Genomic DNA, 12,778 nt, shown 5'->3' with positions numbered 1-12,778 from the left:
TTAAAATAACAAGCTGAAGAAAGTAGAGATACAAAAAAAGAAATGCAATGTTTACATTTATAGATTTACTTAAGTTATTTTTTAGGTATGTAACAATATGTGATATTTCATTTTGCTTTATTAAAAACCAGTTCTGAGATATCATACGGGAACGAGAGTGAGACTTGAAACTGTTATACAAAAATTCATGAAACTCACACAAATTGAGAATCAATCAATTGAGTTAATTTGCATTCCCCTGTGATTTCTCATTAAACAATACTTTATTATATTCGATGTAAGAGAGAGCATAAAGAGTTCAACAAAGAAAATCAGCTGATCGAACTTACCACCTTTATCATGATTTGTGGAAGGCCTCCTGCAGAATCTGTTTGATGGCTGCTGCTGCAAAGAAAAATATATTGCCACTCGGAAAGCTGTCTCTTACAAAACGAAAATGCTCGGTCTAAAAATTCTAACTCAATTGGGATATACTCAATAAAATATAAAAAGTATAATCTATTTAAAATGACGTTAAATCAGAATAATACTTAAATACGGGTACATTGGGAATCGGTAAGTAGTTGCTGTCCAGTGGTCATCTTTGGAACACCATCAAGACGCAAGTTCAGCATGTTGCGAACATAAAAAGACATAATTAGACGTAATTTTGGTGTATCTTATTGATGATTGGAAATGTTAGTCCATATAAAGGGATATGGAATTTGCAATGACTTCTACGGAATTTCATTCAGAGTAGATTATTTGGAATTAACGATTCGCACTGGCACTTCTAGTTATGGTTAGGCGATTTCCTGGTTGCAATGCTTAGTCATTAACACTTCCCACGGAAAGTACGCATACAAAAAAGGAATTGTGTTGGTTCACTTGCAACTTTCAATACTCCTTAGCAATTGGGTTTTAGTGGTTTTCGGCCGGTTATGAAAAGTGATCACGCTACCCTGTGGGCAGCGTGAATCCTCAATAAAAACACTTTTTTCCCCAAGTTGTTTTTGGTGGGATAAGAATTTTTTGAGAGCCAGATTTCCTCAACATAAAAAAATGTTTTCTCCAATATGGTAGAAAAATGTTGCAAATTTGGATAAATTGGTTATGAAGTTTAGAATTATTGTGTTGTTGTATTGTTCGGCTATAGGCTTTTCAATTAAAAGACTTGATATTTTTGTTTTTTCATGAATTTATTAACTTCCAATATTTCGATTGGAGTCTCCAATCATCTTCAGGGAACTACAATAATTATATGTTACTTATTACATATTGATAGAGTGGAATATGACCAAAACTTACTTAAAGGAAGCAATGGTTGTTTTCTGTCCAATGATCTTTCTTTAACTAAAGTTTTTCGTATCTGTATTTATTCACTAAATTTCTGTAACTCTGAGCGCAATTGTCAGTGTCTGTTTTATAGTTTAATCGTTTGTTTGTGGGTGTGTTTATTATGTGTAACATCTCAAGAGTGAAGCGTTTCTGGTAGTTTTTCTCTTGAGCCAAAACTTTTATGCAATCGAAGTCAGGGACGTGTCCTGTGAGGGTGCAGTGCGCTGCTAACGCTGTTTTTTGTTCCAAGGGTTTGTTTCGCGCTTTTTGATCTGATTTGTGAGATGATATTCTGGTCTTTAACTTGGTTTTTGTAGTGCCAACATATGCCAGAAGGCATATGGACTTGTCACCCTTACAATTAATGCGGTAAACTACGTTGGATTTATCTTCGTCATTTATTTTGTTTTTTAATTTGCTGAATAAGTTATTCACTGTATTATTTGATTTAAAGGCCAGTTCATATGTGGTGTCGTCGTAGATTTTGGAGTGTTTTACTCTTTCAGAGAAACCCCGAATATATGTCATTGGTTTGTATATTTTTTGGTTCATGTCCCGCTTTCTATTATGGTTAGTTCTTGTTATTCGATTTATAAGGTTATTTGTAGTTTCATTAGGAAAACTATTTTTGCTCAGAATTTCTTTGATTTTGACAATATTTTGGTTGTGAAACTCAGTGTCACTTATCTCTAAAACTCTTTTAATAAAGTTGGAGGCGGTATTTATAATGGTTCTTCTTGGGTGTTTTGATGTGTAGTTGATGAGTCTTCCAGAAGCCGTGGGCTTCTGGTACCAGTCCAATTTGAGTTTATGTCCATGTTTAATAACCATTGCATCTAAATAGGGTAACCTGTTGTTATTTTCAATCTCCATCGTAAATTTTATTTGTGTGCTGAATGAATTTAAAATGTCTAATGTTTCACTGATATCTCCTTTCTTGATTACGGCAAAAATATCATCAACATATTTTGTGAGTATTTTTGGTTTGGTATGCATTTTCTCTATTGTTGTGTCTAATAGTTTCTCCATTACAATGTCAGCCAACACTGGGGATGCAGGCGAACCCATCGGCATACCTTTGTTTTGCTTGTAAAACTTATTGTCAAATATGAAATATCTTGTATCCTTTATACAAAGCGTCAATATGTCCATGAAAAGTTCTTTAGGTATTGATGTGAAAGATTGGATAACGTCCCACTTGTCTTCTATAGTGTTCAGCGCTAGATTAACTGGAATGCTTGGGAAGAGGGAAACAACATCAAAAGAGATAAGTATTTCATCCGAATCTATTTGTATGTTTCTGATCTTGTCTTTAAATTCTTTAGCGTCCTTAATATTATAGATTGAGTCCTTCGTGATTTGTTTTAGAATATTCACAACATATTTGCAAAGACCGATTGCAGGAGAATTTATAGTGGAGCAAATGGGTCTGAGGGGATTGCCCTCCTTATGTATTTTGGGCAACCCGTAAAGCCTTGGTGGCAAAGACGTTTTGTTAATAAGTTTTTGTTTTTCCGCCTCTCCTATTATATTAAGATTGTATAGTTTTTCCACTATAATATTGTTTTTGTTTTGTAAGTTATTAGTTGGATCTCTCTTCAGTCGTCCGTATGTGCAGATATCCCCCACTATTGCTGCCATCTTTCTTTCATATTCATTTTTGTGCATTGCCACTGTTTTCCCCCCTTTGTCGGCACTCATAATAAGTATGTCATCGTTTTCTTTCAAAAAGGTTTTACATCGTCCGAATGTGTTGACAATTGCTTTATCTTTTGCATCTAATGTTGTCTTCTTCATCTGTTCATCTATGAGAGAAACAAGGTTGATTCTCGCGATTTCTTGTTTCTCCTTGTCGTTTATGGTTTGTATGCAGTTTTCTCCTTCTGCGATTACGTTAAACAGAGGAAACGTTTTTGTTGTAGTTGGCATTGCATATTTTGGCCCTTGCGAGAGCAGCCACTCAACGTCTTCTGGAAATTCTTTTGTTGTTGTGTTAACAAACCATCCGTTTTTGTTGTCCATTTTCATATTGATGTTTTGTTGTCGAAGTGATTGGAGCTTTTTAATTTGAGTGCATTTGTGTGTGTGCATGTAATTCTCTTTAAGTTTTGACTCACTGTCAATAAAGAGTTTAAAATCTTCTTCTTGTAAAAGATTCGAAATTTGTTGTTGTAATTTATTTTGTTTTACGTTGCTTTTGTGGCGTTGGTTGTGTTTTTGTTGTATTAAAAGATTAAGTATTTTTATGTGGAAGTTGTAGACATGTTTGTCTAGAGAGATTTTGGTGTTTGGCGGGATGTCATTATTTATTTTGAAAATTTTGTATACGTTCTTTGTGCTATTGTTTATAAAATTTGGAATGATTCCGTCGTGTTTACATATGATGAGAAAAGATGTCGATGTTTTTAACCTTGTTATTAATTCGTTACCTTTTGAATATTGTTTGGCAATCTGTTGGGAATGCTTATTGTAGTTTTCTTTAATTGTTTTGTAGATTGTCATCTTTGCGGTGTGCCTTCCGTGTTAGGTGTTTGGTATTTTTCAATAGTTTGCCTTCTAATAATTTATTGTGTTGTTGTATTGTTCGGCGATAGGCTTTTCAATTAAAAGACTTGATATTTTTGTTTTTTTCAAGAATTTATTAACTTCCAATATTTCGATTGGAGTCTCCAATCATCTTCAGGGAACTACAATAATTATACGTTACTTATTACATATTGATAGAGTGGAATATGACCAAAACTTACTTAAAGGAAGCAATGGTTGTTTTCTGTCCAATGATCTTTCTTTAACTAAAGTTTTTCGTATCTGTATTTATTCACTAAATTTCTGTAACTCTGAGCGCAATTGTCAGTGTCTGTTTTATAGTTTAATCGTTTGTTTGTGGGTGTGTTTATTATTTGTAAAATCTCAAGAGTGAAGCGTTTCTGGTAGTTTTTCTGTTGAGCCAAAACTTTTATGCAATCGAAGTCAGGGACGTGTCCTGTGAGGGTGCAGTGCGCTGCTAGCGCTGTTTTTTGTTCCAAGGGTTTGTTTCGCGCTTTTTGATCTGATTTGTGAGATGATATTCTGGTCTTTAACTTGGTTTTTGTAGTGCCAACATATGCCTTCTGGCATATGTTGGACTTGTCACCCTTACAATTAATGCGGTAAACTACGTTGGATTTATCTTCGTCATTTATTTTGTTTTTTAATTTGCTGAATAAGTTATTCACTGTATTATTTGATTTAAAGGCCAGTTCATATGTGGTGTCGTCTTATTTTATAATCTTGTACTTATAACTTTGAAGATGAATACTTCAAGCACTGATTATTTTTCAACTTTTTTGTTCTTAACACTTCAACTTTCGGATACAAAATGAAGTTAAAACGAAACCCTTGAGAAGTTGATACCTCAAGTTTTCGCCAATTTGACATTTGACAGGTAACAAACCATCTAGGTTTGCGATCTATAAGTCACCTCATCAGTAGAATAGCGGATCAAAATAAACAATATAAAATGAGATTGATATTAATCTCAATTGTAACTGTCAACTTTTTACTATTTTTATTGACCATTTCGTAACAATAAATTACGTTCAATAAACATAAAATTAATACCGTTCATTGGAGACGATTTTGTCTTTTACAAAAATTTATATTCCATTTATGTGAAGAACAGAATAAAAATTGGTGAAAGTGGCTGATTAATTTATAGTAAAAAGTGTGTATATGAAATCTAGTGTGGATAATGAAATTAAATGCAGAAATTATTATGTATGAAATGCCACTGAATGTATGCCAAGTATGATATGGATTAGATGGAGATGTAAACAACAGGGCAAAGAAGGAAATAATCTTTATGTAGAAGAATATGCTTATGCAGAAACGATAATGAATTCGAGGTAAATATTGTTTATGGATGTGCAAAATATAGAAAAAACAGTGTTTCAGATGTGGACAATTTCTCGTCGTTGTTTATTTTATTTTGATTTGAGTATTGGGTGTTGGAAGAAATTTGGTAAATTGATCATTCGCAAGTGAGTAAAAATATAGACATTTATTACCGCCAAACGTTCACTACAAACCATGTAATTCGGTGAATTTTTGAAAGCGAATTAATGGGAAAAAGGACGTTTCTATGTGCGTATGTCCTTGGCGTGAAAGGTACCTGCTAGTTTCCCGGTCATGTCTTCAATAACATATTAGTGGCTTCCCAATTTTTCCCTGAATTTACCCTTTATAAAAACAGGGGCCAGTTTAACATTGAAATGCCTTTCCATATTCGATTGTGCAAAATTACGTCTATAAACTTCCTGTCCAACCGAGAAAGTTTGTTGACGAGTTCGAAGATTGTATTGCTTTGGGTTTCTTTCAAAGGCATCTTTAATATGCTTCTGTCCTGTCGAATAATCTGCATTTGGTCATCACGAGACAATTTAGCAGTAGGTTCATTTAAAAGGTTTAATGACTTCAATAATTCATAAGATGATGCATGCGTAATCATATTGAAGCCAAACAAAGCGTGGTATGGTGAGCTATTTATTGACTGGTGATATGAATTACGCAATGCACAACTTATTGCAGACAGGTTTTTTGATCCCACTGTCTATGATCGCCTTTAAGATATGCCCTAATCCCTGCTATCAATGACCTATTGACTCTTTCCGAGGCATTGGCCTGCGGTGAGTACAATGCCGTATAAACATGAGTTTAAATTTGATTTACGTCTATGTAAAATTAAATAAAAATATTTCCACACACATACAGATTCCCAGAGACGTCAAGAAAGCATTAAGGTCATTTGCTCGAAATTGGCTTCCATTATCACTAATAATGGTTTCTGGGACGCCGTAAATATGGAATATATGTTTTTGTAGAATGTCTTGTATGGCTGCCGACGTAAATTTTTTAGAGGGCAAAGCCAGTGGAATTTTTTGAGATGATCAAGCACAATCAATAGTCCTATATTTCCTGTTTTGCTGCGCGGATATGGTCCCAGGATATCGATATATATCCTTTGAAAAGGCCGAATAGAGACGGAAGGGTTAACCATCGGTGGTTTCAAAACCATGTTAGGAGATTTGGGCTGTTTGCAAGTCTCACAATCTCGGACATATTTCATAACATCTGAGACCATTCCGGGCCAGAAAAAATGACGTCTCAAGAGCTGAAGCGTTTTTCCCGTACCTCCATGGGCCGCTATTGGGGTGTCATGGGCAACCGAGATGGTTTCCCTTCTTAATTTCAAAGGAACCCATAGCTTCCATGCTTTTTGCTCTTGTTCTTCATCACCTGTGTAATGTTGCGTTCTGTAGTAGAAATAGAAATTTAGCCTGATTCTCCTTGACTTTTTCTCTGAGGTTTTGGTAGTCTTCATCATCGAATGAGGGGGAATTCAGGTCTATTTCTGGTAGGGATATTTCAAATGCGGAAATTTCGTCTTCGGGAATCCTGATAAGGCGTCAGGAACGACGTTATCCTTTCCTTTCCTATGCGTTATGGTAAACTTATAGCTTTGTAGCTTGAATACCCATCTGGCTATTCGACCTGTCAAGTTCGGTTGTCGCTTTAGCCATAACATACTTGAGTGGTCTGTTATGACCTCGAACTCTTGCAGCTCCAAGTAGCATCGAAACTTTTTAATAGCTTCCATGGCAGCCAGACACTCGCTCTCTGTGACGCTGTAATTACGTTGGGCCGAATTCAGTTTCTTGCTCATATAGGCGATGGGTTTCTCATTACCGCCATCGTCTAGCTGAACAAGTACTGCCCCAATACCGTAATCACTGGCGTCACAGTGGAGGTAAAATTTCTTCCCGAAATCTGGATTGGTGAGTACAGGAGCCGTGGTCAACAAGAATTTTATCCTTTCGAAGGCCTGTTGGGCCTCATTGGTCCATACGAACTTTTTCTTGGTTGACACAACGTCTGTGATTGGAGAAACTTCTGTTGAAAAATTTTGAATAAATCTCCTGTGCCACCCCGCAAGTCCAAGAAACCCCCGAACTTGCTTCAGATTTTTCGGAACTGGCCACTGCAATATCGCGACTACCTTATCGTTGTCAATCATAATTCCGCCATTCCCGATGACATATCCCAGATAGTTGACTTTTGTTACACAAAAGTGGCTTTTGGAAACATTTAATGTAAGGTTCGCCTTACGAAATTGACCTGATATCCTCATTAGTACCTCTAGATGAGTTGGGAAGTCTGCGGAAACGATCACAAAGTCATCCAGATATCCGAACACACAGTGGCGAAGATCGGGTGGTATTATTTCGTCCATAAGACGACACATAGTTTGAGCTGCGTTACACAGCCCGAATGGCATGACCACAAACTGGTACAGAGGCCTTCCCGGGACTGTGAACGCAGTCAAATGTTTGGACTTCTCATCCAACACGTTCTGCCAAAATGCGTCCTTCAAATCCAACTTGGATATGATGTTGGCCTTTGGTAATCGTGCGAAAATGCCTTCGATATTGGATAAAGGATATGCATCCTTTACCGTAAGTGAATTTAGCTTTCTCGCGTCAAGGCACAGCCTCACTTTATTGGGCTTTACCACCAACCTCATTGGAAAACTCCATGATGAGTTTGATGGTTCTAGTTTGGGAAAAGATCAATTACAGTTTCCAATTGACGACGTTCTGCATCTGTAAGAGGATATAAATTTAGATTACATTCTTTTGGGCTACCTATAGACTCTTGATTGTTAGAAATAGATGAAAAATTGAAAGATGGTGACTGACCATTCTCATTAATGAGGCAATTAGACGTGATGATATCTCCAGAACCACTGATATTGGGAATTAAATCAAATTTCCGACAAAAGTCTATTCCCAAAATCAATCTCTGAGATATACTTGGTATTATAAATAACCGTAGTGGTTTTGTTTGGCCTTTAAAGGACATAGCTACTTCTATCCAGCCAAGAACTTTTTGTAATGTGCCATCGGCAGTTTTTACAGAAGTCTTCACCATATTAAAATTTGGAAATTTAGTGAAATTTGTCGACGCTAAATCTGAGCCAATGCAGCTCACATTTGCGCCGGTATCAATTAATCAATACTCATTAAAATTTAGAAAAGATACTTTTGCATAGTAGCTTAAATCCCTAGGATTAGCTACAATTGTGGAGACCATAAGTTTCGAACAAAGTTTTCTCATTTTAAAATACATTCTTAATCTTTTTGTAGAACGCTTTAATGGAACTAATTTCAGGTTCATTAAAAATTTCATCACCCCTTTTGCAGTATCTCTGTCATCGAATATGATAAGGCAACTTTGGGTATATTATGTTATTGAAATCGCTGATGTCAGTGTTTTCGTATTGTTTTGGTCTTTTCAAAACAGTGACTGTTTTTGAATAATCGGAAATAATGTCATTTTTGGGTGTGTCATGATCGGAGTCATGTACTTGATTGGGATTTGGGCAAATTTCTGCGGTAACTATTGGGTTTTGTCCATATGAGGACCGAAAGTCTTGAAGTTTTTTTGGATTGTTTTGTTTTCTGCTGGCACATTTAATACAGTTGAGGTTATACGTGTTTTTGGCCCCGCATCCGTAACAAAACACGGACCTGTCTTGAAGACAGTCTTGCCAGTGATGGCCTATGACGTCACAGTTCCAACAGGTGGAAACTGTCTCTCTTTTGTAATGCTTCTATAGACTGATCGGTGTGTTCTTCCATTAAAGTGGTATCATGCACATATGTAGCTATTTCAGCTACATTACGACAATGCATATTGTACTGCAGGTTTCGACCTGGCTGGATTTGGTTTGGCCTATCATCGCTGGCATACCTCTGTGGCTGGGATATGTTATATATGAAGAACTATTTAGAATCTGGTTATTTTGGGTTATCTGTTGTTGTTGCTGAGGGGAAGCTAACGAGTGATTGGGATTCGTATCTTGATTAACAAAATTATTGCTGAGATTTTCAGTGTTACCCCTAGGTACAAAGTTTAAGTTTTGCAGAATTTTCGTTAAACTTGCTTCAACAATTCTTTCAATTTCGTTATTGTTATTTGTAGCTTGCATCGGTGAATACATATGAGGAGATACAGGTGTGTTTCGACTTGGCGTGGGAATGTTTTCGCCATAATACATTAAGTTGGGAAACTGATTTACACCTGGATTTTCTTGAAACAAGTTTCGAGAAACGCTCCTCGTGTAATATCGTTTTGCCATCGCTCCTCTTCCTTTGCCTCGATAAGCAGTTGTTTTAGTATTTTTGGGTTGTGTGGCTACAGCACTTGTTGCACTAAATTCACATGGCCTTTTGCATGTTGGGCATTCATTTGATGTCGACGTGTGTCTTTCGATACACGATCGATGAAATGAATGTTCACATTCAGGTAGAACCCAACAATTATCACTTTCTGTCATTGTTTCATTACAGAGAGTACACACCAAAGGAACTATGGAAGGTGCAGTAGCAGGCGGTGGAGCCGGTGGAGGTTGTGTAGAAGAAGGCAGAGGTTGTATAGACAAAGGTGGAGGTTGTGTATACAAAGGTGGAGGTTGTGTGGAAAAAGATGGAGGTTGTGTAGAAGAATGTGGAGGCGAATTTTGGACCGGCATATTGAAAAATTTAATATAAATGTTTTTGAAAAGATTTCTTTATATCCTTGGAAATGTATCTAGAATGACACGATACAAGTGTGTACTGTATTCAATAGGCAAGCAATTCCTGTGTTTCCACAGAAAGTAAGATCCAATGACAATATCGATTTTGAATTAAAAGCTTGTTTGATGCAATTTCGAGACAAAAATGTACAATATAGCACAGATTAAAAGGGTATGAATGAATTCAGAGCGATTATATGGATGTGAAAAATTTGTCAAACTACAAGCTTTACAGCTAAATTTTTTTGATAAAAATTATTTTTTGTTTGGAAGCAAAGTCTTGTCATGCAAATCGTATTCAAAAAGCGAAATTGTTATGATCAGGAAAATTTAGAACTTATATTTTATTAATAGAATTTATCAATAAAAAAATATGGAAAAATTTATAAATATTTCGTTTTGGTTTAATAAGATACCGACACGGATTATTCAAATCAGTGTGTGAGATTATATATAAATATGTATAAATGCTATGTTTTCATGCCATGTCGTGAAATCTGTGAATAAGAAATGTATAGTTATGCGAAAAGACAATAGATAACAACTACAAAGCTGAATTATGGAACTTTGTTAACACTTTCGAAATGTACTACAAGGGGCAAACCAACCAAAAGGTATTCTATCTGGAATATGTCCTTTCCTAAAAGCGGTCATTAAATTGCTATCCTGCTAAGTTAATGAAATCCTAGCTAATTGTAAGGAAGTTGATAACTCAGCTCACATATGACGATTTCGAATAGCTAACAAAATTTTTCGGATCAAAATCCCTACATTGGCTAATTCTTTGAGTTTACGAAATTGTTGTGGGGTGTCAATTGGTTAGCTATCATGGTCTTTACACGCCATAATGCTAAGATTCCAGAAAGAAATCCAGAACTATTCGCAAACACAAATCCTACGTCAATTAGATCATCAGACCTGAAAGTAAATGGAATCTAAAAAAGCTACTGACTTTAGAAAGAAATGGAAAAGTGAGCCAAAAGGTTGAGAATCATCGCTTCGGCCCCACGTTGGGCTCCAAATTATTATAGTGTCCCAAAGGGTATGGTGAACATTTCTCCAAAAAATGCAATTTAACACCGAGGAACATGTAAGGATGTAGGACTGCGGGAGCCATTGTTTGCTAGTCAGTCAGTCGGTCGGGGAGGTTCGGTCCCTATCCTCATAAGTCTGTTACCCTCTACATATAATTATTTTAGACTCCCTTTTTATTTGATAATAGGAAAAAAATATTATTATTGACGGAATTAAATCATGACTAACTATAAAAAAATCCCCAAATTAGTCATAAAAGTATACGCAACACAAATATCACTGTCTTCTCATCAATTCTTCTCACCGATGTAAATGTGAGAATGTGCATCATTACCCTCTCCATCCTGTATCCTGTTAGCACAAAAATAATATAATCAGGACCCCTTATTTACTTACGTTTCTTTCTTCACAGACTCATTAGGCATGAAAACATATATGGTTTAATTTATCGAGCCATTCTTTGGCATATAAACTTTAATAAATTTCAAATCATGTTATCTATTATATTATAACAATATGTATAAAGATATAATAATAATATCTGAACTACCAATTAATTCATTTGAAAAGCTATACAAGGAATATAGTGATTTCGGTCCCTTAAGGGGTTAAGCTATCTAAAATATCTCTACTGCAAAAAATTAAAATAACAAGCTGAAGAAAGTAGAGATACAAAAAAAGAAATGCAATGTTTACATTTATAGATTTATTAAGTTATTTTTTTAGGTATGTAACAATATGTGATCTTTCATTTTGCTTTATTAAAAACCAGTTCTGAGATATCATACGGGAACGAGAGTGAGACTTGAAACTGTTATACAAAAATTCATGAAACTCACACAAATTGAGAATCAATCAATTGAGTTAATTTGCATTCCCCTATGATTTCTCATTAAACAATACTCTATTAAATTCGATGTAAGAGAGAGAGCATAAAGAGTTCAACAAAGAAAATCAGCTGATCGAACTTACCACCTTTATCATGATTTGTAGAAGGCATCCTGCAGAATCTGTTTGATGGCTGCTGCTGCAAAGAAAAATATATTGCCACTCGGAAAGCTGTGTTGCGAACATAAAAAGACATAATTAGACGTAATTTTGCTGTATCTTATTGATGATCAATGTCGTGATAACTTCTTTTGGAAATGTTAGTCCATATAAAGGGATATGGAATTTGCAATGACTTCTACGGAATTTCATTCAGAGTAGATTATTTGGAATTAACGATTCGCACTGGCACTTCTAGTTATGGTTAGGTTTCCTGGTTGCAATGCTTAGTCATTAACACTTCCCACGGAAAGTACGCATACAAAAACGGAATTGTGTTGGTTCACTTGAAACTTTCAATACTCCTTAGCAATTGGGTTTTAGTGGTTTTCGGCCGGTTATGAAAAGTGATCACGCTGCCCTGTGGGCAGCATGAATCCTCAATAAAAACACTTTTTTCCCCAAGTTGTTTTTGGGGAGATAAGAATTTTTTGAGAGCCAGATTTCCTCAACATAAAAAAATGTTTTCTCCAATATGGTAGAAAAATGTTGCAAATTTGGATAAATTGGTTATGAAGTTTAGAATTATTTTATAATCTTGTACTTATAACTTTGAAGATGAATACTTAAAGCACTGATTATTTTTCAACTTTTTCGTTCTTAACACTTCAACTGTTGGATACAAAAGGAAGTTAAAACGAAACCCTTGAGAAGTTGATACCTCAAGTTTTCGCCAATTTGACATTTATATAAAACATAGAAAATATCTTATTCGTGTTACCACATTTATTTATACTACTCAATGTTGCAAATAGGAGTATTAAA

The 12,778-nt window shown here is 35.4% G+C and overlaps 1 long non-coding RNA gene across 1 annotated transcript; it reads right to left on the bottom strand.

Moving 5' to 3' along the window:
- Window positions 1-1,159: 1,159 nt before the first annotated feature.
- Window positions 1,160-4,111, bottom strand: LOC141388215 (uncharacterized). The gene is made up of 2 exons (XR_012408760.1): window positions 4,065-4,111; window positions 1,160-4,004 (listed from the first exon to the last, which is right to left on the bottom strand). It is a non-coding gene; the product is annotated as an uncharacterized lncRNA (long non-coding RNA).
- Window positions 4,112-12,778: the final 8,667 nt, after the last annotated feature.

This window comes from Musca autumnalis, unplaced genomic scaffold (assembly GCF_047663935.1).
Source record: "Musca autumnalis isolate F117 unplaced genomic scaffold, ASM4766393v1 scaffold_8, whole genome shotgun sequence".
Taxonomy (NCBI): Eukaryota; Metazoa; Arthropoda; class Insecta; order Diptera; family Muscidae; genus Musca; species Musca autumnalis.
The sequence above is the reverse complement of the archived record's forward strand: the minus strand, read 5'-3'. Positions and strand labels throughout refer to the sequence as shown.